General features: G+C 47.2%; 1 pseudogene; it reads right to left on the minus strand.

Moving 5' to 3' along the window:
• Positions 1-7970: 7970 nt before the first annotated feature.
• On the minus strand, positions 7971-27583 carry LOC125513152 (annotated as a pseudogene).
• Positions 27584-27754: the final 171 nt, after the last annotated feature.

Consider the following 27754-nt stretch of genomic DNA (forward strand, 5'->3'; position numbering starts at 1 on the left):
CGCCTCGCGGACGTCAACCGCCGCGAGGGCTGCCGCCGCCTCCCGCGCTCGATGCCTGGCACGACGGGCACGCCATGCCATGTTCTCGTTGGACGAGGCCCGTGGTGTGTCCCGATGCTCGGCGCGCCGACGAAGGGGTTGTGCGTCCGCCACCGCATTCCGACGCCAGACGGACCGCACCGCCTCCACGAGGCACCTACAGCTGGTCTAGCGCCGGATCCATGTGCCATTTAGGCAAACACAATGGATTCCCAGCACAAGGAGTCCGAGCATTGTCGTGCACGGGCCTCCTCCCGGGCGCGGCGGAGTACAAGCCAGACGGCCATCTCCTCCTCAGGCCCACGTGGGGTGAGCTCGGGGTCGACGGAGATCTGGAAGTGAAGGACTCGGAGGTGGCGAGCGTGCCTAAGCGCCCCATATCCGCCCCATATTTGGGCTGGATATGAGGGGTGCCGGTCAGCCCGGCCATTTGAGGGGGCAGTCTGGGTCAAAATTTTATGACCGGACAGTGAACGGGCGGCCCGCCCGGGTGTATGAGGCGGGTTTGGCGCACTTGGCCCTAGATGCTCTTAGGGGTTGTTTGGTTTGTGACTAAGTTTGTTAAAGGTTGTCACGTCTAAGGTTAGGGAAGTTTGACGAACTTAGGTGAGTGTCTAATTCAAGCCACGCTAGGACCTCACATGACATGCACACAAAAAATATGGGAAGATTCTCTTAGGCTTGCCAACTTATGATTCTTATTTTGTTAAATTAATCTTAGACAAACTTGACAGAAACATATAGTAAAATGTAATAATGCAAGGCCTGGAACCAAACGGCCGCTTACTCGCCGGCCTTGCCACTTGCCGCCTGCCTGCCTGCTGATCGTTCCCTCCTCTCGGCACAAAGCGAGCTGGCCATCCGTTTGCCTGGACTAGCCACGGCAATATAAACCGTGCCCCAGCAATTCACATCCACAACTCCGGAACTCCTCATCCTCCTCCTCCGAGCAGCTCCTCCGCGAGGGCTAGGCAGCTGCCTGACAAGGCTCTGTCGCAGCGGCCCCATGCCCTTCCGCCTTCTATAGCCTGGTACATCATCACAGACAACAGCTCCAACTTCACCGTTGACGTATTTTAGAAATTCTGCCAAAAGAGAAGGATACACGGCAACATATGTTGGCTCCCACTAGTGCAGAACCGGGCAATAGCACCGGTTCGTAAGGCCCTTTAGTGCTGGTTCGGTAACCGGCACTAAAGTGTGGGCACTAAAGCCCGCCCCCCCCTTTAGTACCGGTTCAGCATGAACCGGTGCTAAAGGGCAACCACGTGGCACGAGCCAGCTCCGGGGGCAGGGAGCCATTTAGTACCGGTTGGTGAAACCAACCGGTATTAAAAGGTTGGGGGGGTTTAGGTTTATGATTTCTTTTTCATTTAATTTTGTGTTTTCCTTTTAATTCTTTTTCGTTCGCTGGTATTTTACGATACTACACATTGTACACGTTATGCATATATATATAATTTCTAGTAGAACCGATCATATATATATCATCAAATGTCTCACAAACCATCATATTAATTCACACATACACACATGTATATATATATATATACAATTAGCTAGGTATATACAATTTCTTCTACATGTTGCCTTCAGAGCCAGTGGCATTAGCCTAATTGGTGCCTTCGGAGCACGATGACAATTGGAAGTGGTTCATGGGGGCGGTAGCGGGTAATGGTATTCTCCCTTCGGATCTATGACCTGGTCGAGCAAAAATCCCGCTATTTCCTCTTGAAGTGCTTCTACGCGCTCCGTTTGTAGGAGCTTCTCCCGCACCTCTGTGAACTGTTAAGAAGGAGATCAATATGCATGTGTATTACTTGTGTGACTAGATATCGATAATGGTGTAAAAATTGTGAATACTGTTCTGACAAACGTACCCATTCCTGTCTTTGAGATCTGCTCCTTTCGGACGCCATCATGCGGATGTTCTCGCAAACGCAGTATGCACACAGATCAATCCCCTGCGCCTGCTGAAGGGCCTTTATGATAATGGAATTTGATCAGATAATAATTAATCAAGCATGATAATTAAAGAGATGGCAGCTAGCTAGCTAGCTAGTACTATTTAATTACTTACCTTGGGTCGAAACCATTTCAGCTTTTGTTTCCATTGGCCTGGAGTGATGCTGATGAACCTTGCCCAAGCCCTGCCCGCCGACAAAGAAAATGAATAAAGGGGTTATTAAATAGTTCATATCAGGAAATGACGAACTAAATAGGCCGAGATATATAGTTAATAATGATTGAAATTACATGTTGACTATCCCAAACAAGATGTTATAGTCAGTTTTTATTTTGAGTAGTGAGTCCAGTATTTCAACTGTTCCGGCGTCAACTTTAATGATACACAAGATCCAGTGAAATCTGCATGCACACACGTTTGCATGTCTTAATTAAGCGGGTATATGTAAGCAAAAACATGTAGCTAGCTAGTAGGCAAAAACAGAGAATTTGTAGTACAAGACAGTGTGACTCACTGGAAGTTGTAAGGAAGTAGTATATCTTCATTGCTATTGAGGCGCTTCAAGAACTCTAGCATGCTGTCCTCTACACTTTTTTCATAATATGCATCTATTTTCCATGTGTATTCATTAACGGTGTTTGGGTCAATGAACCCAATGCCATAGCGTCCACCTTTTTCATTTCATACATCTTCATGCTGCATAATACCACAGAAAAGAATATAGTGAGGATAATTACAGGTAATGATTAATCAAAAGGATCACTACAGCTAGCTTGAGACTTAAATTACAGAAAGAAATCACTTACAGACAATAGCAACTGACGATAGATTTGTCGAGTGCGTCTTGATTGTATAACTGAAACAGTTCAGAATACTCAACGGCCACAGCTTTCTCATGGTAGTAATGATCCTTCTTGACATCCACCATGAGGGACTCTCGATTAGAAATCTTGGTAATGTCCATGTACCATTGATGCAATTCATACATTCTCGTTGGGAGCTTCTTCATCTCGTCTGGCTCGACCAAAGGTTGGCCCCGGACATATTTCCGTTTTATTTCCTCCTCTCTAAGCAGAGGCATGGGCTCGATCTCGAGGAGTTTTCCAACAGTGATCTTGAGAATTTCAGCCTGCGTTATATGCTCCTCGGTTATTACCACATTGCCCACCTCGGGTACGTCAATGGTTTGCCCACAATAATATTGGGCGCGCGTACTCTTGTGTGTTGTTGGCGCAACAAGCGGGGGGATCGATTGCGCCGCCTGTTCTCCCAGCTGGGGAATGGTTTTCCCGCAGTTTTTGACAGCTTCTTGTTGTTTGCTCGAGATCGAGCTCGCCTCCTTCTGTAGACGTGCTCGATTTAACTTCCTGATGTGGCGCTCATAGTCTGTGTCAACAGGCTTGGGAGCTGGTGGTTGAGCCATACGAATGAAGTGGTCAATCTTTTCCTCAGGCACTTTCTCCCTTGGCGGCGGTGGCGGTTTCGGTGCAAAATGGGCTTCCACCTCGGCCTTCGATATGGATGCGGTTTCCTCCTCGGACTTGTCATAAGGCCTCTGCGGAAGAGGCGCGAGGCTTGGACCATATTTATATCGCTTGCCTCCTCCTGTACTTCCTATACTACCTCAACTCGTACCGCTACGCACCATAGCTGCGGCTTGTCTCTTCTGCGATTGCTGAGGCGGCGGAGACAGCTGACGTGGCTGAGTTGGACGAGGAGGAGTGGCCTGAAGCTGTGCCGGACTTGGAGGAGGAGTGGCCTGAAGTTGTGCCGGACTTGGAGGAGGAGTGGACGTCTGACGCTGTGTCGGACTTGGAGGAGGAGTGGCCTGACACTTTGCCGGACTTGGAGGAGGAGGAGTGGCCTCACGCGTTGGTGGACTTGGAGGAGCGGGAGTCTGCTGACTCGGTGGCGGACTTCGACGAGTCGGGTGACGCGGTGTTGGTGGCCTTCGAAAGACGATGCAATCCTTTCTCCATAGGATGATATGATGTATGGCCTCTCCCAATGTGTGCTCGTCATCACCTCCAGGAATGTCAAGCTGTATCCCCAAATATGGGTCCACCACCTCATCAACCAAGACACGAGCATAGCCCGCTGGAATCGGGTTGCAATGGAAGGTTGCCTCGGGGGGATTTGTAAAAGCAACGGCGTCCGCCACCTTCATGGATATGTTCTTCATTTTGAAGTGTAGCTCGCAGTTAGTGTTCTCCATGATGTTATCCATGGGGTTTCTATCCAGCATTGCGTCGCCCGGGGCGGAACCCACGCTGCTTATCGGCATGGATGGGGCGGTGCTTGTAGCTGCTGAGAACCCCTTTGCTGGCTAAGTGAGTCGATCTGCTCCTCCTGCCGCTGGAATTTGACTGCCAAGTCCGCGTGCCTTGCTTCTAGGCCTTGAAGGCGTTCATAGTCCAGCTTCCTCTGCTCCTCCTCCATCTTCCTATTCTTCTCTTCCGCAATCTTCTTTCTCGCACGGGTTCTGTAGTCGGCGTTCCAGTCCGAAAACCCCTCATACCACGGAATAGCGCCCTTGCCTCGTGTTCTTCCCGGGTGTTCAGGATTTCCCAGGGCACGCGTAAGCTCGTCGTTCTCTCTGTTGGGCTAGAACACCCCTGATCGAGCGTCTTCTATTACAACAAGTAGCTTATCGTCGGCTCCGTTCAGACATGCCTTCATCGAAACTTTGCCTGTCTTCGCGTCCAACTCCCCCCATGTGCATAGAACCAAGTCCTGCACCTGGGGGGCAGCTCCTAGTAACTGGAGTGACACCTGCATCCTCCATCTCTTTCTCAGACTTATCCCACTTAGGCATTGCCACCGCGTAGCCACCTGGCCCCAGCTTATGGAACTTATCCTTTTTTCGGCATTCTTCTTGTTTATTCTCGACCGTTCCTTAGCTAATTCCGAATCCTTGAATTTCACGAAATCGTCCCAATGAGCACTTTGCTTCTCTAGTGTTCCCTCGAATACTGGAGTCTTCCTTCCTCCCTTGATGTACTTGTCCCATACACGATTCTTGTGGTTGTTGAATGCAACCGCCATCTTCCTAAGAGCAACGTCCTTGACTTTCTCCACATATGCATCTGTGAAATGATCTGGTAGGGTGAAATGTTCCATGAGAGTTTCCTAAAGCAGACCTTTTTGTCTGTCGTCGACAAAAGTAACATCTGGACGTGGCTTTGCTGGCTCTCTCCATGCTTGAAGGGAGATCGGGAGTTGGTCCTTCACAAGAACTCCGCACTGACGAATGAACATGTTCGCAATCTTCTTAGGCGCTAATGGTTCGCCATTAGGTTTGATGGCCTCGATATTGTACTTTACGCCCTCCTTCAGCTTTTTGTTCGGGCCTCGTTTCTTGTTGCCTGAAGATTTGCTCGATCCGGATGGCTGAAAGAAGAAAGAAAGATCAATTCGTTAATATATCTTCAAGTCATTTAAAACATGTGATGATCACCAGATGCCTACTTATATAAATATATATACCTCGCCGGTCTTTGTTGTTTCAAGATCAACATTTTCTTCGTCATCATCATAATCATAGTTCATGACTTCATCAATTCGGTCGTCGCGATCGAATATCATATCACCCTCCCCGGGGTTGTTTAGAAATTCGGAGCCGTCATAATCTTCTTCATTCTGATCATCATCTGGCCCGCGAGGATGGCGAATGATATCGAACAGGGCCTGTTCTCCCTCTTTGCCGGTATTGTCCGCCATAGCTTTTATTTAACTAATCCAAAAGAAATATAAAACAATTTAGTATTCAAATTACATCGTCTCGAATAATAGATATAATCTCGAATACATCGTCTCGAATAATAGATATAATCTCGAATACATCGTCTCGAATAATAGATATAATCTCGAATACATCGTCTCGAATAATATATAATCTCGAATACATCATCTCGAATATTATATATCGAATACATCACTGGCTTGGTAGCTAATAAAGATCGAATACTACAGAAGAATCTAGGACACTCGCGGTTCCTGCGGCGCGGGCAGTGGACACCCAAAGAGAAGGAACCCTCACAGGATCATACCTCAAGTTAGATCCCTGAAGAACCTGCCAGGTATTGGAGAACCTGCCGCCCTCTAACGCAACCATGTAGCGATGGACGTGCTTGTCCTCCTCCCTGACACGGCGACGTACCACCTCTGGCGGGGCCGGCTCCCTCCGCACCGAAAGTGGCCCACGCGAACGCCACCAAAGGAGATCAGGGTTGACGACGGGACCCGGGGCTGGGTTCCTCATCAAGCGGCGCGCCCCTCCAGGCAGCACCTCCCAGTGCCAGCTCGGCGGAGCCCAGTCCCGGACATGGGTCAGCCGGACGTAGTCGCGGAAGGGTCGAGGGCGAGGATGCGGGCCGGGCATCGTCGAGAACAAATACTAGCTATATGCCCGCAAAAAGTAACATTTTTTTAATGATTGGATTTTGATAACTAAATTTTCTAACATTTCTATATAACTAACATTTCTATAACATTTTTAACAATGCTATATAACTAACATTTCTATAACATTTTTAACAATGCTATATAACTAACATGTCTAATATTTCTATAACTAAAAAACAGAAAAAAAAATTATAACATTTCTATATAACTAACATTTGCATAACATTTCCAATATTTCTATAACTAAAAAAAAGAAAATTTTCTAAATTTTTCTAACTATTTTTATAACTGAAAAACAGAAAAATTTCTAACATTTCTATAAATATTTCTATAACTAAAAAACAGAAAAACAAAGTGTATGTGTGTGTGTGCTCACCGGCGAGGAGAGAGGCGACGGGGGGGGGGGCGGCGACGGGGACGGCGACGGGCGGCGACGACGGGGATGGCGACGACGGGGACAGGGACGGGGCGGCGACGACGGGGATGGGACGGGGCGGCGACGACGGGGACGGGGACGACGCGGGACGGGCCGGGATGGGGCGGCGGTGACGACGGGGACGGGGACGACGGGGCGGCGACGACGGGGACGGGGACGGGACGATGGGGCGGCGATGATGGGGACGGGGACGGGGCGGCGACGGGGGCGGCGACGACGGGGACGGGGACGGGGGTGGCGACGAGGGATATGGAGACGGGGGCGGCGGGCGACGGGGTAGAGGAGAAGAAGCAGATGAGAAACTGAATTTTTTGAAGTGTTTTCTTATATAGGATGGACCTTTAGTACCGGTTGGAGCCACCAACCGGTACTAAAGGCCTGTTTTGGCTAGGCCAAGCGGCGGGAAGCGCGCCCCCTTTAGTACCTGGTGGTGGCTCCAACCGGTACTAAAGGCCCCCCCTTTAGTACCGGTTGGTGCCACGACCCGGTACTAAAGGGGGTGCTCTGGCGCAGGTGCGGTGCGGCAAGTTTAGTCCCACCTCACTAGCCAAGGGGCGTCCGCACTAATTTATAACCCCACGTGCAGTAGCTCTCTCGAGCTCCTCTCCAAAGCAGGCCTACTGGGCCTACATGTTCTGTGCTACCCTATGGGCCTACTGGGCCTTTGCGGGCCTGCATCCTGGCCCAACAACAGGTTGGGTTTCTAGTCGTATGCAGGCCTCTCTAGCCCAGTAGGCGGGCTTTTTTATTTTTTTTGCTTTATTTATTTTTGTTTTATTTAATTTGAGTTGTTTTTTTTCTGTATTTAGAGTTTCTTTGTGAATATTTTTGCTTTAGGTACAAAAAATTACAAACTTTCTGTTAGTGCCCGTAGTTTTCAAATTTGAATAGTTTAAATTTTGAATTATTTGAAATTAGTGTGAATCACTAGTTTGTGAATAACTTAACTTTAAAAATAAGTAAAGGCATGAAAGAATTTGTTTGCACATAAAATTTCTTCGCGTTTCAAATGCCAAAACCCATAACTACCCTAACTATTACAGAGATTCCCTCCTGGGTGTGAAACACAGAAGAAAGTGATGATAGTGAAGCCGATCACATCCCAGATCTTTGGGTGTGAAACTTTTTCTTCGCGTGTGTCCCTTTGCGCCGTAACCATGGAAAATCTTCATCATTTAACGGGATGTTCGGGTCAATATTCACTGTCAATGGAGCAATTTCATCAAACTTTTCATAATCTTCTGACATGTCTGTCTTGTCATCCACTCCCACGATGTTTCTCTTCCCAGAAAGAACTATGTGCCTCTTTGGCTCATCATACGATGCATTCGCTTCCTTATCTTTTCTTTTTCTCGGCTTGGTAGACATGTCCTTCACATAGAAAACCTGTGCCACATCATTGGCTGGGACGAATGGTTTGTCTGCATACGCAAGATTGTTGAGATCCACTGTTGTCATTCCGTACTGCGGGTCTTCCGTTACCCCGCCTCATGTCATATTGACCCATTTGCACCGAAACAAAGGGACCTTCAAACCACGTCGATAGTCAAGTTCCCATATGTCCTGTATATAACTATAATATGTTTCCTTTCCCGTCTTGGTTTCTGCATCAAAACGGACACCACTGTTTTGGTTGGTGCTCTTCTTATCTTGGGCGATCGTGTAAAATGTATTACCATTTATCTCGTACCCTTTGAAAGACATTATATTCAAAGAAGGTAACTCAGACAGCAAGTACAGGTCATCTTGAATAGAGGCGTCATGCATGGTATGTGTCTGCAACCAGCTGGCGAAACTCCTGGTTTGTTCACGTGTAATCCAGTCATCAGACCGCTTCGGGTGTTTGGAGCGTAGAAAATTCTTGTGTTCATCCATATACGGAGCCACCAAGGCGGAATTCTGTAGAACTGTGTAGTGTGCTTCAGTGAGAGAATGTCTGTCCATACATATTATTTGTTCCCCTCCTAGCGTGCCTTTTCCATCCAGTCTGCCCTTATGCCGCAATTCAGGAACACCAATCGGCTTAAGGTCAGGAATAAAGTCAATACAAAACTCAATGACCTCCTCATTTTCATGGCCCTTGGAGATGCTTCCTTCTGGCCTAGCATGGTTATGAACATATTTCTTTAAGACTCCCATGAACCTCTCAAAGGGGAACATATTGTGTAGAAATATAGGATCCAAAATGTTAATCCCTTCGCATAGGTGAACTAGGACGTGTGTCATGATGTTGAAGAAGGATGGTGGGAACACCAACTCGAAACTGACAAGACATTGCACCAAATCATTCTCTAACCTTGGTATGATTTCTGGATCGATTACCTTCTGAGAGATTGCATTGAGAAATGCACATAGCTTCACAATGGCTAATCGAACGTTTTCCGGTAGAAGCCCCCTCAATGCAACCGGAAGCAGTTGCGTCATAATCACGTAGCAGTCATGAGAATTTAGGTTCTGGAACTTTTTCTCTGCCATGTTTATTATTCCCTTTATATTCGACGAGAAGCCAGACGGTACCTTAATCTTGAGCAGGCATTCAAAGAAGATTTCCTTCTCTTCTTTGGTAAGAGCGTAGCTTGCCTGACCCTGATGTATGCCGTCTTTTCCGTGGATACGTTGCTGGTCCTCCCGTGCCTTAGGTGTATCTTTTGTCTTCCCATACACGCCCAAGAAGCCAAGCAGGGTCACACAAAGATTCTTCATCACGTGCATCACGTCGATTGCGGAGCGGACCTCTAAGTCTTTCCAATAGGGCAGGTCCCAAAATATAGATTTCTTCTTCCACATGGGTGTGCGTCCGTCAGCGTCATTCGGAACAGGTTGTCCACCAGGACCCTTTCCAAAGACCACCTTCAAATCCTTGACCATATCATGTACATCAGCACCAGTACAGTGGCGAGGCTTCGTCAGGTGCTCCACCTCACCTTTGAAATGCTTGCCTTTCTTTCTTACGGGATGCCTGCTCGGAAGAAATCGACGATGTCCCAGGTACACATTCTTCTTACAATTAGCCGAATATATACTGTCGGTATCGTCCAAACAGTGCGTGCATGCGCGGTATCCCTTGTTTGTCTGTCCTGAAAGGTTACTGGGAGCAGGCCAATCATTGATGGTCACGAACAGCAACGCCTTTAGGTCAAATTCTTCCCCCATGTGCTCATCCCACGCACGTACACCTGTTCCATTCCACAGTTGTAAGAGTTCTTCAACTAATGGCCTTAGGTACACATCAATGTCGTTGCCGGGTTGCTTAGGGCCTTGGATGAGCACTGGCATCATAATGAACTTCTGCTTCATGCACAACTGCCGGTGTCAAAACCGGCGGATCTCGGGTAGGGGGTCCCGAACTGTGCATCTAGGCGGAAGGTAACAGGAGACAAGGGACACGATGTTTTTACCCAGGTTCGGGCCCTCTTGATGGAGGTAAAACCCTACTCCTGCTTGATTAATATTGACGATATGGGTAGTACAAGAGTAGATCTACCACGAGATCAGAGAGGATAAACCCTAGAAGCTAGCCTATGGTATGATTGTTGTTCGTCCTACGGACTAAACCTCTCCGGTTTATATAGGCACCGGAGAGGGCTAGGGTTATACCAAGTCGGTTACAATGGGAGGATATCTACATATCCATATCGCCAAGCTTGCCTTCCACGCCAAGGAAAGTCCTATCCGGACACGGGACGAAGTCTTCAATCTTGTATCTTCATAGTCCAAGAGTCCGGCCGAAGGTTATAGTCCGGCCATCCGGACACCCCCTAATCCAGGACTCCCTCAATAGCCCCCGAACCAGGCTTCAATGACGATGAGTCCGGCGCGCAAATTGTCTTCGGCATTACAAGGCGGGTTCTTCTCCAAATTCTATGTACCTGTTGAATAGTGTTCGGCTTCTTGTGAATATTGCGCTTCTTGGCTTCCATGCCCAATAATGGCCTTCTTCCACGTGTCAAATGAATGCGAAAAGCCAGGGTATTTTTACATTTACCCCCCTAGCTGCGTAAATGAGCTGCCTATTAAAGAGACAAGGATTTAGATCCAAATCGCACCATCTTCCTTCTGCGAGCATTCATCGGAGCGCATTCGACAGAGATCCATTCCATCATGGCCGGTCGTCGCAGCTCCTCCTCTCTCTCCCCCAGTCCTCAACCTGGAGGTTGGAAGAGATGTTCCATCCCGCACAGCGAGCTAGTGGCGCTCCAAACCAAGGGATTCCTTCCCCCAGCCTACATGGTCCCGGTTTGAGCCGGACTTGCCACCTATAATGGCGGAGAGCAAGCAGAGAGCGTCCCTAATCCCTCCAAAGGAGAGCGGGTATGCCTTGTCCCTTATTTAATAAGAGGGCTCGGATTTCCAATTCATCCTTTTCTCCGGGGGCTACTGGAGTTCTATGGCTTCCAGCTGCACAAACTTACGCCAGCCTCCATATTGCATATCGCGGGCTTCGTAGCCCTTTGCGAGCTGTTTCTGGGCTGTGAGGCCCATTTCGCGCTGTGGAAGAAGCTGTTCTGCCTCGTGCCCCGTTCTCAGAAGGGGTCGGTATATCAAGTGGGCGGAGCCGAAGTATGGCGCATTACCGGGACCGGATATCTATCCGGAACCCCAAAGAAGGTGTCCGAAGACTGGCCTTCAGAATGGTTTTATATAGAAGATGTCCCCTTGCCGGATCCTATTCGGATCGGCCTCCCTGAGTTCGATAACGCTCCCTTGAAGAAGCGCCTAAGCTGGCGTCCACGGAGCCCTCAAAAGGAAAATGACAAGGACATCCTTTACCTGATGAGCCGGATAAGATTGTTAGATCATTCCGGACTGACCATGATCGAGGTCATGGCCACATGCATTATGCGGGGGGTGCAGCCGCTTCAGTATAGAGGCCACCCCATGTGGGATTTCAACGGGGAGGATGATGCCACCAGTTGCGGCCGTAAGGGGCCGGAATCGGTTGCCGCTCTGACAAAGATCTTGTCCGCATTGTACAAGGGAGAAGAGGAGGAATTTCTCCGCGTCAATCCTAAGGGCGAATTTTCTATGTACAATCCTCCAAACTGGGTAAGCGGACACTTCTTTTTGCCCATCCGTTCCATATTCCCATAGTTAAGTATCTCATCTTGTGATTTCGACGCAGGAGTTGCGTCAGGCCATAAAGGAGATAAACAGCCCTCCTCCACAACCCGAGGATTCGGAACGGTCCCTCGACCCGACCTCCCAAGAGGATCCGGACATATCTGTGGAGCTGATCAATGGGGTATTTTACCAATTGAGCATCGACAATGCCTTGGGGCTATTACAGCCGATTATCCTGGACTGCTCCCAGCCTCACAGGTAACTGAGACCGAAGTCCCAATACCTCGAAAATGATCTGTCCGTGCTTATTTTTTATCACCGTATACCAATGGTGTTTCGCAGGGGAGGATTTCGAGGCGGGATGCCGAGCCTGTGGTGACTAGCCAACTAGGGACCGCGAGGGCGGCCAAGCTAAAAAGACCTGCAGTCTGGATTGAGACACCGGCGCAGCAGTAAGGCGTGACATTTCATTTCAAGGTATTATTTGTACGAGGCATACTAATGCCCGTGCTCTTTTGTTAGGAAAAAGAGGGCTCGCCGGACTATATCCGGAGAGGTTGCCAATCGCGCCTCCACCAGCCAGGCTCCAAAGCCAGGTCCAGAAGCAGAGGCGAACACGAGGCGCGCATCAGATGTTCCTCCGACAGAGGATGCGGACAGGCTGTCTGCCACCAATTCCGAGGTGGAGAGTGCCATGAACCACAGGCATCGCCAAACAATTTTTCGCGACACTTGTCTATCCCGGGAGGCTTTGGAGGCCTTTAACACGGGAGATGCGTATCTCCGTGCTGCTCAAGATGGTCTAACCAGAGCTGCGGAGCAGTATGTAAAGGACATACGGGTGAGAAAAAGTTTGGTAATTATATATATATACTAGTAGCCCCCGAGACTTGAAACAGTTAGAATAACTAATTTAAGGATCATTTGTTATGCAGGTTCTTACAGAAAAGAATACCCTACTGTCCCAGGAGCTGGAAGAGTGCAAAGCCCAACTTCAGGCCGCACTAGCCGCAGCAGGGGAGCCCAAGAAGACCCCCTCTGGTATTATATGCCTCAATTGATAAGTATCATGTAGAGTGCGGCGTGTATGCAAGTCTGACAATAAAATTGCAGATGGCGCCGGATTGGATCCGGAGAAGCAGCAACTCCTACGCCAGCTAAAGGCTGGTGAGAGCGTGCTTACAAAGGTGAGGCAGGAGAATAATGATCTCCAAGATGCCAACACCCAGCTGGGCGTGGAACTAAAGGATGTTCGTGCCCAACTGTCGGACTCCGTTAAGGAGAATCGGTGGCTTTGACGCGGCATATTTAGTAAGTGCTTGAAGGAACTTTGAAACAGAGTTCGGCGAGGAAGTCGACTAACAGAATTATGTCTGTAGGTATGCTAACAGGTCGCCCTGAAGAGGAAATGCCCGGTTCTACGGTTGACCTTCTTCCCGAGCTCTCACAACTGCACGAACGAGTTCGGCAGGTGATGCAAGGCGTCGCCCAGGCCTTGTGGCTATCCATCTCCATGCCCGAAGGCCTTGGAGAGCTTGCAGAGAAGCTGAAGGGAGCATGGCGGCGCTTCCTATTATGGAAGATATCGGCCTGCCGTCAAGGTGCCAGGGAGGCCTAGGCCATGGTGAAGACGCGGTATATGAAGGCTGACCCAAACCACATGGCTGAGGTCTGACCTGTGGGGCCCGATGGGAAGGAGATCCCTGTGAGCTTAGTGTACGGCCAGGTAGAGTTGGCCGCCAAATATTCCCAACAGGACTGTAAACTAGACAGTCTGTTGGATGGTATTGAAGAGGAATTTTCCCAGTCAAATTGACTATGTAATTTAAGATGACATGTAAAATGCCTTCTAGCCGGATTGTAGATCGTTTGTCATGGCGGACCTTTTCGCTTCAACCTCGGGACCCGATAGTCTGGAGTGTGTCCGAATACCCTCTCGGTTATGTAAGAACCGGGGCATGCATGGAGACCAGGCGTAGGGGTCATTAGTGCTTGAACAGACAAGTGCCCAACTAGTTAAGTTATATTACATGGTTAGTAAGAAACATCTTCCAGGAAGAATAGTTCCGTTAGGGGTTCCTTTCCCTGGGAGGCATGCCCTAAAGTGCATGTACGGACTGCGAAAAAAGCAGAAAAGCATCTGGGGGCGGATAAATAAACAAGTGAGAAATCATATTTAGTTCACCGACCGAATATTCCCTTAAGAATGCTAGCTTTCGGCTTCACCCAGTCTGAGGTACACATCCGGCTGACCCGGCAGTAACAATCGCAGAGGTGCTCCCTTTACCACCTAGCCGAACAATCGGGAACGTAGGGGTAAGCACAGGAGCCAGGCAACCCAGCTTGGCCAAAACTTAAGTCATATCGATGCATATAATGGTGAGTAAAAGGTACATGCGGAAGTGTGACACATGTGTTGGGCATGAAGCCCGTATAAATAAGCTTCTGTTAAAGAAGCCCCAGGTATAATTAGCGCGGATAGCGCGTCAGTTGTGTGCGAACAAGGCACGAATGAGCCCTTAAAGGCTATAAGAGAAAAGGAGGGGAGAAGGAGAGAAATATAAGACAGCTAGTGTGTAAAAAATGGACAGAGGAAGGAGACGAACACAGAGTCCGGCGCTAGGCGTAGAATCTTCGGAGACAGGCTGCGTTCCATGGGTTCGGCTTGAGTCGGTTGTCCGATGCATCTCGCAGATGGTACACTCCACCAGTCAGGACCTGGTCAATAATAAAGGGACCTTCCCATTTGGGCTTGAGTTTGTCCTTTTTCTTGTCCGGCAGGCATAGAACTAACTCGCCAACATTGTAAGTTTTGGCCCGTACTTCTCTGCTTTGGTATCTTCGAGCCTGCTGTTGATAGAATGCGGAACGGGCTTTTGACACGTCGCGCTCCTCCTCCAAGGTGTCCAAACTGTCCTGCCGATCGAGTTCGGCTTCTCTTTCTTCGTACATGCGCACGCGAGGTGAGTCATGAATTATGTCGCAGGGCAGAACCGCCTCTGCACCGTATACCATAAAGAATGGTGTGTATCCGGTGGTGTGATTCGGCGTGGTCCGCGGCCCCCAGAGTACAGAGTCGAGCTCCTCTACCCAGTGCGTGTTAGATTCCTTGAGGAACCACACTAATCTGGGTTTGATGCCGCTCATGATTAGACCATTTGCTCGCTCGACTTGACCGTTAGTTTGTGGGTGATAGACTGAAGTATAATCGAGCTTGATGCCCATATTTTTGCACTAGAGTTTGACCTCGTCGGCCATAAAGTTCGTGCCGTTATCAGTGATGATTCTGTGGGGGACGCCGTAACGGTGTACGACCCCGGATATGAAGTCTATCACCGGTCCGGATTCGGCCGTCTTGACAGGCTTGGCCTCTATCCATTTGGTGAACATATCCACCATGACCAGTAGGTATTTTTGCTTGTGGGTTCCTCCTTTAAGGGGTCCAACCATGTCACGCCCCCAGACCGCGAAGGGCCACGTGATGGGTATAGTTTGGAGGGCGGTGGGTGGCATATGGCTTTGGTTAGCAAAGAGTTGGCAACCAACGCATCATTGGACTAAGTCCTGAGCATCTGCCCGGGCCGTCGGCCAATAAAACCCTGTACCGAAGGCCTTGCTTACAAGGGCACGGGCTGCAGCGTGGTGCCCGCCGAGTCCGTCTTGAATTTCACCCAGAAGATTCCGACCTTCCTCTTCGGAGATACACCTTTGAAGGACTCCGGTGGTGCTTTTCTTATCAAGCTCTCCCTCATGGATTTTATAGGCTTTAGATCGCCGCACTATGCAGCATGCCTCGTTTTGGTCCTCGGGAAGTTCCTGCCTGGTGAGGTAGGCTAGGAATGGCTCTATCCCCGGGGCAATGACTGCCATTATTACGTGGGCTGAGGGTGTTACTTCGTTGGCAGAGCCTCCAGTTGTGTCAGAGTGTTCGGAGTCGGTTAGTGCGGTTGGGTCCGGGCTGTTATTTCTGGGTTCCCCTTCCCATACTACGGATGGCTTGAAAAGCCTCTCCAGGAAGATGTTGGGAGGGATGGCATCGCGCTTTGCGCCGTTGCGTGCCAGGACGTCTGCTGCCTGATTGTTTTCCCGGGCTATATGGTGAAATTCGAGCCCCTCGAACCGAGCTGACATTTTTAGGACGGCGTTGCGATAAGCTGCCATTTTCGGATCCTTGGCATCAAAGTCTCCATTTATTTGGGATATCGCGAGGTTCGAATCCCCGCGCACCTCTAGGCGTTGAATGCCCATGGAGACTGCCATCCGGAGACCATGTAGAAGGGCCTCATATTCGGCTGCGTTGTTGGAGTCCGTATACATTATCTGGAGTACGTATTGAACTGTATCTCCTGTTGGGGACGTCAGAACGACGCCAGCCCCCAGACCAGCCAACGTTTTGGAGCCGTCGAAGTGCATGATCCAGTTGGAATATGTGTCGTACTCTTTAGGGAGCTCAGCTTCAGTCCATTCGGCGACGAAGTCGGCCAAAACTTGCGACTTAACAGCTTGCCGTGGCTTATAGGTTATGTCGAACGGGAGGAGCTCAATGGCCCATTTGGCAATCCGACCCGTCGCGTCACGGTTGTTTATAATATCGTTAAGAGGTACTTCAGAGGCTACTGTTATCGAACACTCTTGAAAGTAGTGTCGCAGCTTCCGAGATGCCATAAATACCGCGTACGCTATCTTTTGATAATGCGGGTATCGTGACTTGCATGGAGTGAGGACAGTAGACGCGTAGTAAACTGGTTTTTGAAGGGGGAATTTGTGTCCGTCCGTTTCTCGTTCGACGACGAGCACTGTGCTTACAACTTGATGAGTTGCCGCAATGTATAATAGCATTGGTTCGCCGATGTTTGGCACGGCCAGGACCGGGTTTGTTGCCAATATGGCTTTTATTTCTTCGAGTCCGGCCGTGGCGGCATCCGTCCACTCTAAGTGTTCGGTGCGCCGGAGGAGGCGATAAAGGGGTAATGCCTTTTCTCCCAAGCGGGAGATAAAGCAGCTTAGAGCCGCCACACATCTGGTCAATTTTTGTATTTGTTTGAGGTCCTTTGGGATATCCAATTGTGACAGAGCTCGGATCTTGGCTGGATTTGCTTCAATTCCTCTACCAGATACAATGAAGCCCAAGAGCTTTCCGGCTGGTACGCCGAAAACGCATTTTTCCGGGTTAAGCTTGATGTCATATGTTCGGAGGTTGTCGAATGTGAGCCTCAAGTCGTCTAGTAGAGTTTCGACATGTTTGGTTTTGACGACCACATCATCTACGTATGCCTCCACTGTTTTGCCGATCTGGTTTGCCATACATGTCTGAATCATGCGCTGATATGTTGCGCCGGCGTTTTTGAGCCCGAAAGGCATTGTGTTGAAGCAAAATTGACCGTATGAGGTGATGAATGCCGTTGCGGCTTGGTCTTGTTCTGCCATCTTAATTTGATGGTAGCCGGAGTATGCGTCGAGCAAACACAATGACTCGTGTCCTGCGGTAGCGTAGATAATTTGATCAATGCGAGGGAGGGGGAAGGGATCCTTTGGGCAAGCCTTGTTGAGGTCCTTGACATCGACGCATAGGCGCCAGGATTTGTCCTTCTTTGGTACCATTACCAGGTTTGCTAGCCATTCCGGATGTTTTATATCTCTGATGAATCTGGCCTCCAATAGTTTGGCTAGCTCCTCTCCCATGGCTTGTCTCTTAGGTTCGGAGAAACGCCGAAGAGCTTGCTTGACTGGCTTGAATCCTTTTAGGATATTTAGGCTATGCTCGGCCAGCCGGCGTGGGATTCCTAGCATGTCTGAAGGGTGCCAGGCAAAAATGTCCCAATTTTCGCGTAGGAATTCTCGTAGTGCGTCGTCTACATCAGGGTTTAAATGCGCCCCGATGGAGGCCGTTTTTGTAGGGTCTGTTGGATGGACTTGGAATTTGACTATTTCGTCCGCCGGTTTAAAGGAGGAATCTGGCCCAGTAATGGTGTACTGTTTCTGCGGGCTCTTGCCGAATTTGGGATAGATCGCTTATGTTTGGGTGGGTGGGTGGAATTAAATCCAGAACCTCACCCAATCTGAGACTCAGGGGCCAAGGAGTTTCCGAACTCGGAAGTGAAGGAAATATGCCCTAGAGGCAATAATAAAGTTATTATTTATTTCCTTATATCATGATAAATGTTTATTATTCATGCTAGAATTGTATTAACCGGAAACATAATACCTGTGTGAATAGATAGACAAACAGAGTGTCACTAGTATGCCTCTACTTGACTAGCTCATTGATCAAAGATGGTTAAGTTTCCTAGCCATTGACATGGGTTGTCATTTGATTAACGGGATCACATCATTAGGAGAATGATGTGATTGACATGACCCATTCCGTTAGCTTAGCACCCGATCGTTTAGTATGTTGCTATTGCTTTCTTCATGACTTATACATGTTCCTATGACTATGAGATTATGCAACTCCCGTTGGCCGGAGGAACACTTTGTGTGCTACCAAACGTCACAACGTAACTGGGTGATCATAAAGGAGCTCTACAGGTGTCTCCAAAGGTATATGTTGGGTTGGCGTATTTCGAGATTAGGATTTGTCACTCCAATTGTCGGAGAGGTATCTCTGGACCCTCTCGGTAATTCACATCACTTAAGCCTTGCAAGCATTGCAGCTAATGAGTTAGTTGCGAGATGATGTATTACGGAACGAGTAAAGAGACTTGCCGGAAACGAGATTGAACTAGGTATTGTTGGACGAGTAGAACACTGGCATCCGAGCCTGGTTTTCTGGTTTGATGTTATATGCACGAGTAGAACACAAGTGAGTTGTGGGCGATATAAGTCATACTGCTTACCAGCATGTCATACTTTGGTTCGGCGGTATTGTTGGACGAAGCGGCCCAGACCGACATTACGCGTACGCTTATGCGAGACCGGTTCTCCCGACGTGCTTTGCACATAGGTGGCTTGCGGGTGGCAGTTTCTCCAACTTTAGTTGAACCGAGTGTGGCTACGCCCGGTCCTTGCGAAGGTTAAAACAGCACCAACTTGACAAACTATCCTTGTGGTTTTGATGCGTAGGTAAGATTGGTTCTTGCTTAAAGCCCGTAGCAGCCACGTAAAACTTGCAACAACAAAGTAGAGGACGTCTAACTTGTTTTTGCAGGGCATGTTGTGATGTGATATGGTCAAGACATGATGCTAAATTTTATTGTATGAGATGATCATGTTTTGTAACCGAGTTATCGGCAACTGGCAGGAGCCATATGGTTGTCGCTTTATTGTATGCAATGCAATCGCGCTGTAATGCTTTACTTTATCACTAAGCGGTAGCGATAGTCATGGAAGCATAAGATTGGCGAGACGACAATGATGCTACTATGGAGATCAAGGTGTCGCGCCGGTGACGATGGTGATCATGACGCTCCTTCGGAGATGGAGATCACAGGCACAAGATGATGATGGCCATATCATATCACTTATATTGATTGCATGTGATGTTTATCTTTTATGCATCTTATCTTGCTTTGATTGACGGTAGCATTATAAGATGATCTCTCACTAAATTATCAAGAAGTGTTCTCCCTGAGTATGCACCGTTGCGAAAGTTCTTTGTGCTGAGACACCACGTGATGATCGGGTGTGATAGGCTCTACGTTCAAATACAACGGGTGCAAAACAGTTGCACACGCGGAATACTCAGGTTATACTTGACGAGCCAAGCATATACAGGATATGGCCTCGGAACACGGAGACCGAAAGGTCGAGCGTGAATCATATAGTAGATATGATCAACATAGTGATGTTCACCAATGAAACTACTCCATCTCACGTGATGATCGGACATGGTTTAGTTGATTTGGATCACGTGATCACTTAGAGGATTAGAGGGATGTCTATCTAAGTGGGAGTTCTTAAGTAATATGATTAAATTGAACTTAAATTTATCATGAACTTAGTCCTGGTAGTATTTTGCAAATTATGTTGTAGATCAATAGCTCGCGTTGTTGCTTCCCTGTGTTTATTTTGATATGTTCCTAGAGAAAATTGTGTTGAAAGATGTTAGTAGCAATGATGCGGATTGGATCCGTGATCTGAGGTTTATCCTCATTGCTGCACAGAAGAATTATGTCCTTGATGCACCACTAGGTGACTGACCTATTGCAGAAGCAGATGCAGACGTTATGAACGTTTGGCTAGCTCAATATGATGACTACTTGATAGTTTAGTGCACCATGCTTAACAGCTTAGAATCGGGATTTCAAAGACGTTTTGAATGTCATGGACCATATGAGATGTTCCAAGAGTTGAAATTAATATTTCAAGCAAATACCCGAGTTGAGAGATATGAAGTCTCCAACAAGTTCTATAGCTAAAAGATGGAGGAGAATAGCTCAAGCAGTAAGCATGTGCTCAGATTGTCTGGGTACTACAATCGCTTCAATCAAGTGGGAGTTAATCTTCTAGATAAAATAGTGATTGAATGAATTCTCTAGTCACCATCACCAAGTTAGTAGAACTTAGTGATGAACTATAATATGCAAGGGATGACGAAAACAATTCCCAAGCTCTTCGCGATGCAAAAATCGGCGAAGGAAGAAATCAAGAAAAACATCAAGTGTTGATGGTTGACAAGACCACTAGTTTCAAGAAAAGGGCAAGGGGAAGAAGGGGAACTTCAAGAAGAACGCAATCAAGTTGTTGCTCAAGTGAAGAAGCCCAAGTCTGGTCCTAAGCCTGAGACTAGGTGCTTCTACCGCAAAGGGACTGGTCACTGGAGCGGAACTACCCCAAGTGATTGGCGGATAAGAAGGATGGAAAAGTGAACATAAGTATATTTGATATACATGTTATTGATGTGTACTTTACTAGTGTTTATAGAAACCCCTAAGTATTTGATACTAGTTCAGTTGCTAAGATTAGTAACTCGAAACGGGAGTTGCAGAATAAACAGAGACTAGTTAAGGGTGAAGTGACGATGTGTGTTGGAAGTGGTTCCAAGATTGATATGATCATCATCGCACACTCCCTATAATTTCGGGCATTAGTGTTGAACCTAAATAAGTGTTATTTGGTGTTTGCGTTGAGCATGAATATGATTTGATCATGTTTATTGTAATACGGTTATTCATTTAAGTAAGGAATAAATTGTTGTTCTGTTTACATGAATTAAACCTTATATGGTTACAAACCAATGAAAATAGTTCGTTGGATCTCGATCGTAGTGATACACATAATCATAATATTGAAACCAAAAGATGCAAAATTAATAATGATAGTGCAACTTATTTGTAGCACTGCCGTTTAGTTCATATTGGTGTAAAGCGCATGAAGAAACTCCATGCTGATGGGATTTTGGAATCACTTGATTATGAATCACTTGATGCTTGCGAACCATGCCTCATGGGCAAGATGACTAAGACTCCGTTCTCCGGAGCGAGCAACTGACTTATTGGAAATAATACATACTGATGTATGCGGTCCGATGAGTGTTAAGGCTCACGGCAAGTATCGTTATTTTCTGAACTTCACAGATGATTTGAGCAGATATGGGTATATCTACTTGATGAAACATAAGTCTGAAACATTTGAAAAGTTCAAAGAATTTCAGAGTGAAGTGGAAAATCATCGTGACAAGAAAATAAAGTTTCTACGATCTGATCGCAGAGCAAATATTTGAGTTACGAGTTTGGTCTTCAATTAAAACAATGTGGAATAGTTTCACAAACTCATGCCACATGGAACACCACAGCATAATGGTGTGTCCGAACGTCATAATCATACTTTATTGGATATAGTGCAATCTATGATGTCTCTTACCGATTTACCACTATCGTTTTGGGGTTATGCATTAAAGACAGCTGCATTCACGTTTAAAAGGGCACCATCTAAGTCCGTTGAGACGACACAATCTGAACTGTGGTTTGGCAAGAAACCAAAGTTGTCGTTTCTTAAAGTTTGGGATTGTGATGCTTATATGAAAAGGTTTCATCCTGATAAGCTCAAAACCAAATCGGGGAAATATGTCTTCATAGGATACCCAAAGGAAATTGTTGGGTACACCTTCTATCACAGATCCGAAGGCAGGACATTCGTTGCTAAGAATGGATCCTTTCCAGAGAAGGAGTTTCTCTCGAAAGAAGTGAGTGGGAGGAAAGTAGAAAACTTGATAAGGTAATTGTAGCTTCTCCCTTATTGGAAAGTAGTTCATCACAAAAATCTGTTCTTGTGACTACTGCACCAATTAGTGAGGAAGCTAATGATGATGATCATGTAACTTCAGATCAAGTTACTACCGAATCTCGTAGGTAAACCAGAGTGAGATCTGCACCAGAGTGGTACGGTAATCCTGTTCTGGAGGTCATGTTACTTGACCATGACGAACCTACGAACTATGAGGAAGCGATGATGAGCCCAGATTCCGCGAAATGGTTTGAGGCCATGAAATCTGCAATATGATCCATGTATGAGAACAAAGTTTGGACTTTGGTTGACTTGCCCGATGATCGGCAAGCAATTGAGAATAAATGGATCTTCAAGAGGAAGACGGACGCTGATAGTAGTGTTACTATCTACAAAGCTAGAATTGTCGCAAAAGGTTTTCGACAAGTTCAAGGTGTTGACTACGATGAGAGCTTCTCACTCGTATCTATGCTTGAGTCTGTCCGAATCATGTTAGTAATTGCCGCATTTTATGAAATCTGGCAAATGGATAAACAAAACTGCATTCCTTAATGGATTTATTAAAGAAGAGTTGTATATGATGCAACCAGAAGGTTTTGTCAATCCGAAAGGTGCTAACAAAATGTGCAAGCTCCAGCGATCCATCTTTGGACTGGTGCAAGCATCTCCGAGTTGGAATATACGCTTTGATGAGTTGATCAAATCATATAGTTTTATACAGACTTGCGGTGAAGCCTGTATTTACAAGAAAGTGAGTGGGAGCACTACAGCATTTCTGATAAGTATATATGAATGACATATTGTTGATCGGAAATAATGTAGAATTATTCTGTAAAGCATAAAGGAGTGTTTGAAAGATGTTTTTTCAAAGAAAGACTTCGGTGAAGCTGCTTACATATTGAGCTTCAAGATCTATAAAGATAGATCAAGACGCTTGATAAGGTTTTTCAATGAGTACATACCTTGACAAGATTTCGAAGTAGTTCAAAATGGAGCAGTCAAAGAAAGAGTTCTTGCCTGTATTACAAGGTGTGAAGTTGAGTAAGACTCAAAGCCCGACCACTGCAGAAGATAGAAAGAGAATGAAAGTCATTCCCTGTGCCTTGGCCATAGGTTCTATAAAGTATGTCATGCTGTGTACCAGATCTATTGTATACCCTGCACTGATTTGGCAAGGGAGTACAATAGTGATCTAGGAGTAGATCACTGGACAGCGGTCAGAATTGTCCTTAGTGAAATAAGGATATGTTTCTCGATTATGGAGGTGACAAAAAGGTTCGCCGTAAAGGGTTACGTCGATGCAAGTTTTGACACTGATCTGGATGACTCTAAGTCTCGATCTAGATACATATTGAAAGTGGGAGCAATTAGCTAGAGTAGCTCTGTGCAGAGCATTGTAGACATAGAAATTTGCAAAATACATGTGGATCTGAATGTGGCAGACCCGTTGACTAAGATTCTCTCACAAGCAAAACATGATCACACCTTAGTACTCTTTGGGTGTTAATCACATAGCGATGTGAACTAGATTACTAAATCTAGTAAACCCTTTGGGTGTTGGTCACATGGCGATGTGAACTATGAGTGTTAATCACATGATGATGTGAACTATCGATGTTAATCACATGGTGATGTGATCTAGATTATTGACTCTAGTGCAAGTGGGAAACTGAAGGAAATATGCCCTAGAGGCAATAATAAATTTATTATTTATTTCCTTATATCATGATAAATGTTTATTATTCATGCTAGAATTGTATTAACCAGAAACATAATACATGTGTGAATACATAGACAAACAGAGTGTCACTAGTATGCCTCTACTTGACTAGCTCGTTGATCAAAGATGGTTAAGTTTCCTAGGCATTGACATGGGTTGTCATTTGATTAACGGGATCACATCATTAGGATAATGATGTGATTGACATGACCCATTCCGTTAGCTTAGCACCCGATCGTTTAGTATGTTGCTATTGCTTTCTTCATGACTTATACATGTTCCTATGACTATGAGATTATGCAACTCCCGTTTGCCGGAGGAACACTTTGTGTGCTACCAAATGTCACAACGTAACTGGGTGATTATAAAGGAGCTCTACAGGTGTCTCCAAAGGTACATGTTGGGTTGGCGTATTTCGAGATTAGGATTTGTCACTCCAATTGTCGGAGAGGTATCTCTGGGCCCTCTCGGTAATGCACATCACTTAAGCCTCGCAAGCATTGCAGCTAATGAGTTAGTTGCGAGATGATGTATTACGGAACGGGTAAAGAGACTTGTCGGTAACGAGATTGAACTAGGTATTGGATACCGACGATCGAATCTCGGGCAAGTAACATACCGATGACAAAGGGAACAACGTATGTTGTTATGCGGTCTGACCGATAAAGATCTTCGTAGAATATGTAGGAGCCAATATGAGCATCCAGGTTCCGCTATTGGTTATTGATCGGAGACGTGTCTCGGTCATGTCTACATTGTTCTCGAACCCGTAGGGTCCGCACGCTTAAGGTTTCGATGACAGTTATATTATGAGTTTATGAGTTTTGATGTACCGAAGGAGTTTGGAGTCCCGGATGAGATCGGGGACATGACGAGGAGTCTCGAAATCGTCGAGACGTAAAAATCGATATATTGGACGACTATATTCGGACATAGGAAAGGTTCCGAGTGATTCGAGTATTTTTTGGAGTACCGGAGAGTTACGGGAATTCGCCGGGAGAAGTATTGGGCCTTATTGGGCCATACGGGAAAGAGAGAGGGGCTGCCTAGGGCAGGCCGCGCGCCCCCCAAGGCATAGTCCGAATTGGACTAGGGGGAGGGGCTGCGCCCCTTCCTTGTTTCCTACTCCTACTACATGGAAGGACTCCTAGTTGGACTAGGAAAGGGGGAATCCTACTCCCGGTGGGAGTAGGACTCCCCTAGTGCGCGCCATAGAGAGGGCCGGCCCTCCCCTCCTCCACTCCTTTATATACGGGGGCAGGGGGCACCCCATAGACACACAAGTTGATCCACGTGATCATATTCTTAGCCGTGTGCGGCGCCCCCTTCCACCATAGTCCTCGATAATATTGTAGCGGTGCTTAGGCGAAGCCCTGCGTCAGTAGTGCATCAAGATCGTCACCACGCCGTCGTGCTGACGGAACTCTTCCCCGACACTTTGCTGGATCGGAGTCCGGGGATCGTCATCGAGCTGAACGTGTGCTAGAACTCGGAGGTGCCGTAGTTTCGGTGCTTGATCGGTCGGGCCGTGGAGACGTACGACTACATCAACCAAACGCTTCCGTTGTCGATCTACAAGGGTACGTAGATCACACTCTCCCCTCTCGTTGCTATGCATCACCCTAATCTTGCGTGTGCGTAGGAAATTTTCTGAAATTACTACGTTCCCCAACAGGAAGCTTGGGTTCTTGGATGTTGTCCCATGAATCTAGCCCGCTGCCTGACTTTAGGTTCAAGGCTTGAGTGACGCCCTCCCCTCCGCGGGTATCCGGTTTGGAGAGATCGGGAATCCGGACATAACTAGTCCTTAAGATAGATGAAGGGTCGCCGCATTTTTCCTCCACCACTGCAACGTGATGGGTGACCTGGGGAGAGTTAATCTCTCTCGGATCGGGTTTAGGCCCAATCTGATCGTAGTCTGTAGCGACTCCCAGCGCAGCGATGCGATCCAAGAGCTCGTTTAGGGAAGAGAGCTCCATCGGATCTAACTGATCGGCGAGTACCGAGTTGACGTGAAGATTGCTTTCGATGACCCGAGAAGTCATCGTCGGCGTGGCGGCCGAACAGGCGGTCATAAGAAAACCGCCTAGCCGGAGAGTTTGGCCGACAGCCAAAGCTCCTTTAGCAACAGTGCCGTCTTTAAAGACGGGATGAGGCATCCTTCCTGATGGCGACGGCACAGTGGAACTATCAATGAAAGCACCAATGTCGGTGTCAAAACCGGCCGATCTCGGGTAGGGGGTCCCGAACTGTGCGTCTAGGCGGATGGTAACAGGGGACAAGGGACACGATGTTTTTACCCAGGTTCGGGCCCTCTCGATGGAGGTAAAACCCTACTCCTGCTTGATTAATATTGATGATATGGGTAGTACAAGAGTAGATCTACCACGAGATCAGAGAGGCTAAACCCTAGAAGCTAGCCTATGGTATGATTGTTGTTCGTCCTACGGACTAAACCTCTCCAGTTTATATAGGCACCGGAGAGGGCTAGGGTTACACCAAGTCGGTTACAATGGGAGGAGATCTACATATCCGTATCGCCAAGCTTGCCTTCCACGCCAAGGAAAGTTCTATCCGGACACGGGACGAAGTCTTCAATCTTGTATCTTCATAGTCCAAGAGTCCGGCCGAAGGTTATAGTCCGGCCATCCGGACACCCCCTAATCCAGGACTCCCTCAACAACCAAGGAGGAAGGTTATACAAACATAGAGTCACAGGCCAGGTGCTATGGTTGCTGCTCTGCTCCCCAAAAGGATTAATGCCATCTGCGCTTAGACCAAACCATACGTTCCTTGCATCATCTGCAAACTCCTTCCCATACTTTCTTTCGATTTTTCTCCACTGTGACCCGTTAGCGGGTACTCTCAACTTTCCATATTTCTTACGGTCTTCTCTGTGCCATCGCATCGCCTTGGCATGCTCTTTGTTTTGGAACAAACGTTTCAACCATGGTATTATAGGAGCATACCACATCACCTTGGCAGGAATCTTCTTCCTGGGGCGCTCGCCCCGGACATCACCAGGGTCATCGCGGCTGATCTTATAGCGTAATGCACCGTATACCGGGCAAGCGTTCAAATCCTCGTACTCACCGCGGTAGAGGATGCAATCATTAGGGCATGCATGTATCTTCTGCACCTCTAACCCTAGAGGGCAGACAGCCTTCTTTGCTTCGTACGTACTCTCGGGCAATTCGTTGTCCTTTGGAAGCATATTCTTTATCAGTACCAGCAACTTTACAAATCCCTTATCAGATACACCATTCTCTGCCTTCCATTGCAGCAATTCCAGTGTGGTGCCCAGCTTTTTCTTGTCACCTACGCAATTCGGGTACAACAATTTTTTGTGATCCTCTAACATGCGCTGCAACTTCTTCTTCTCCAAATCACTTGCGCAGTTTCTCTTTGCATCGGCAATGGCCCGACCTAGATCATCAACGGGCTCATCTGATGCCTCTTCTTCAGCTTCTTCCCCCATTGTTGTATCATTGTATTTAGGGAACCCATGGCCAGGATAGCTGTCGTCGTCCTCTTCTTCTTCATTGTCTTCCATCATAACTCTTCTTTCTCCATGCTTGGTCCAAACATTATAGTGGGGCACGAAACCGGACTTAAATAGGTGGACGTGAATGGTTCTTGACTTCGAGTAATTTTGACCATTCTTACAGACAGCACATGGACAAGGCATAAAACCATCCGCCCGCTTGTTTGCCTCAGCCGCAAGCAGAAAAGTTTGCACGCCATTAATGAACTCGGGAGAGCATCGGTCATCGTACATCCATTGTCGGCTCATCTTCAATACACAGCACCAAAAACACCAAATTAATACATGTTCATACATAAAGTTCATACAACACTTAAATGCAACAAACAAATAACTCTCTAGCTAAAGCATTTAAATGCAACAACAAATGCGATCAAGATCGCAACTAAGGTAACAATTGATCCAACAGCATAATGATAT

This window comes from Triticum urartu, chromosome 6 (genome assembly GCF_003073215.2).
Source record: "Triticum urartu cultivar G1812 chromosome 6, Tu2.1, whole genome shotgun sequence".
NCBI lineage: Eukaryota > Viridiplantae > Streptophyta > Magnoliopsida > Poales > Poaceae > Triticum > Triticum urartu.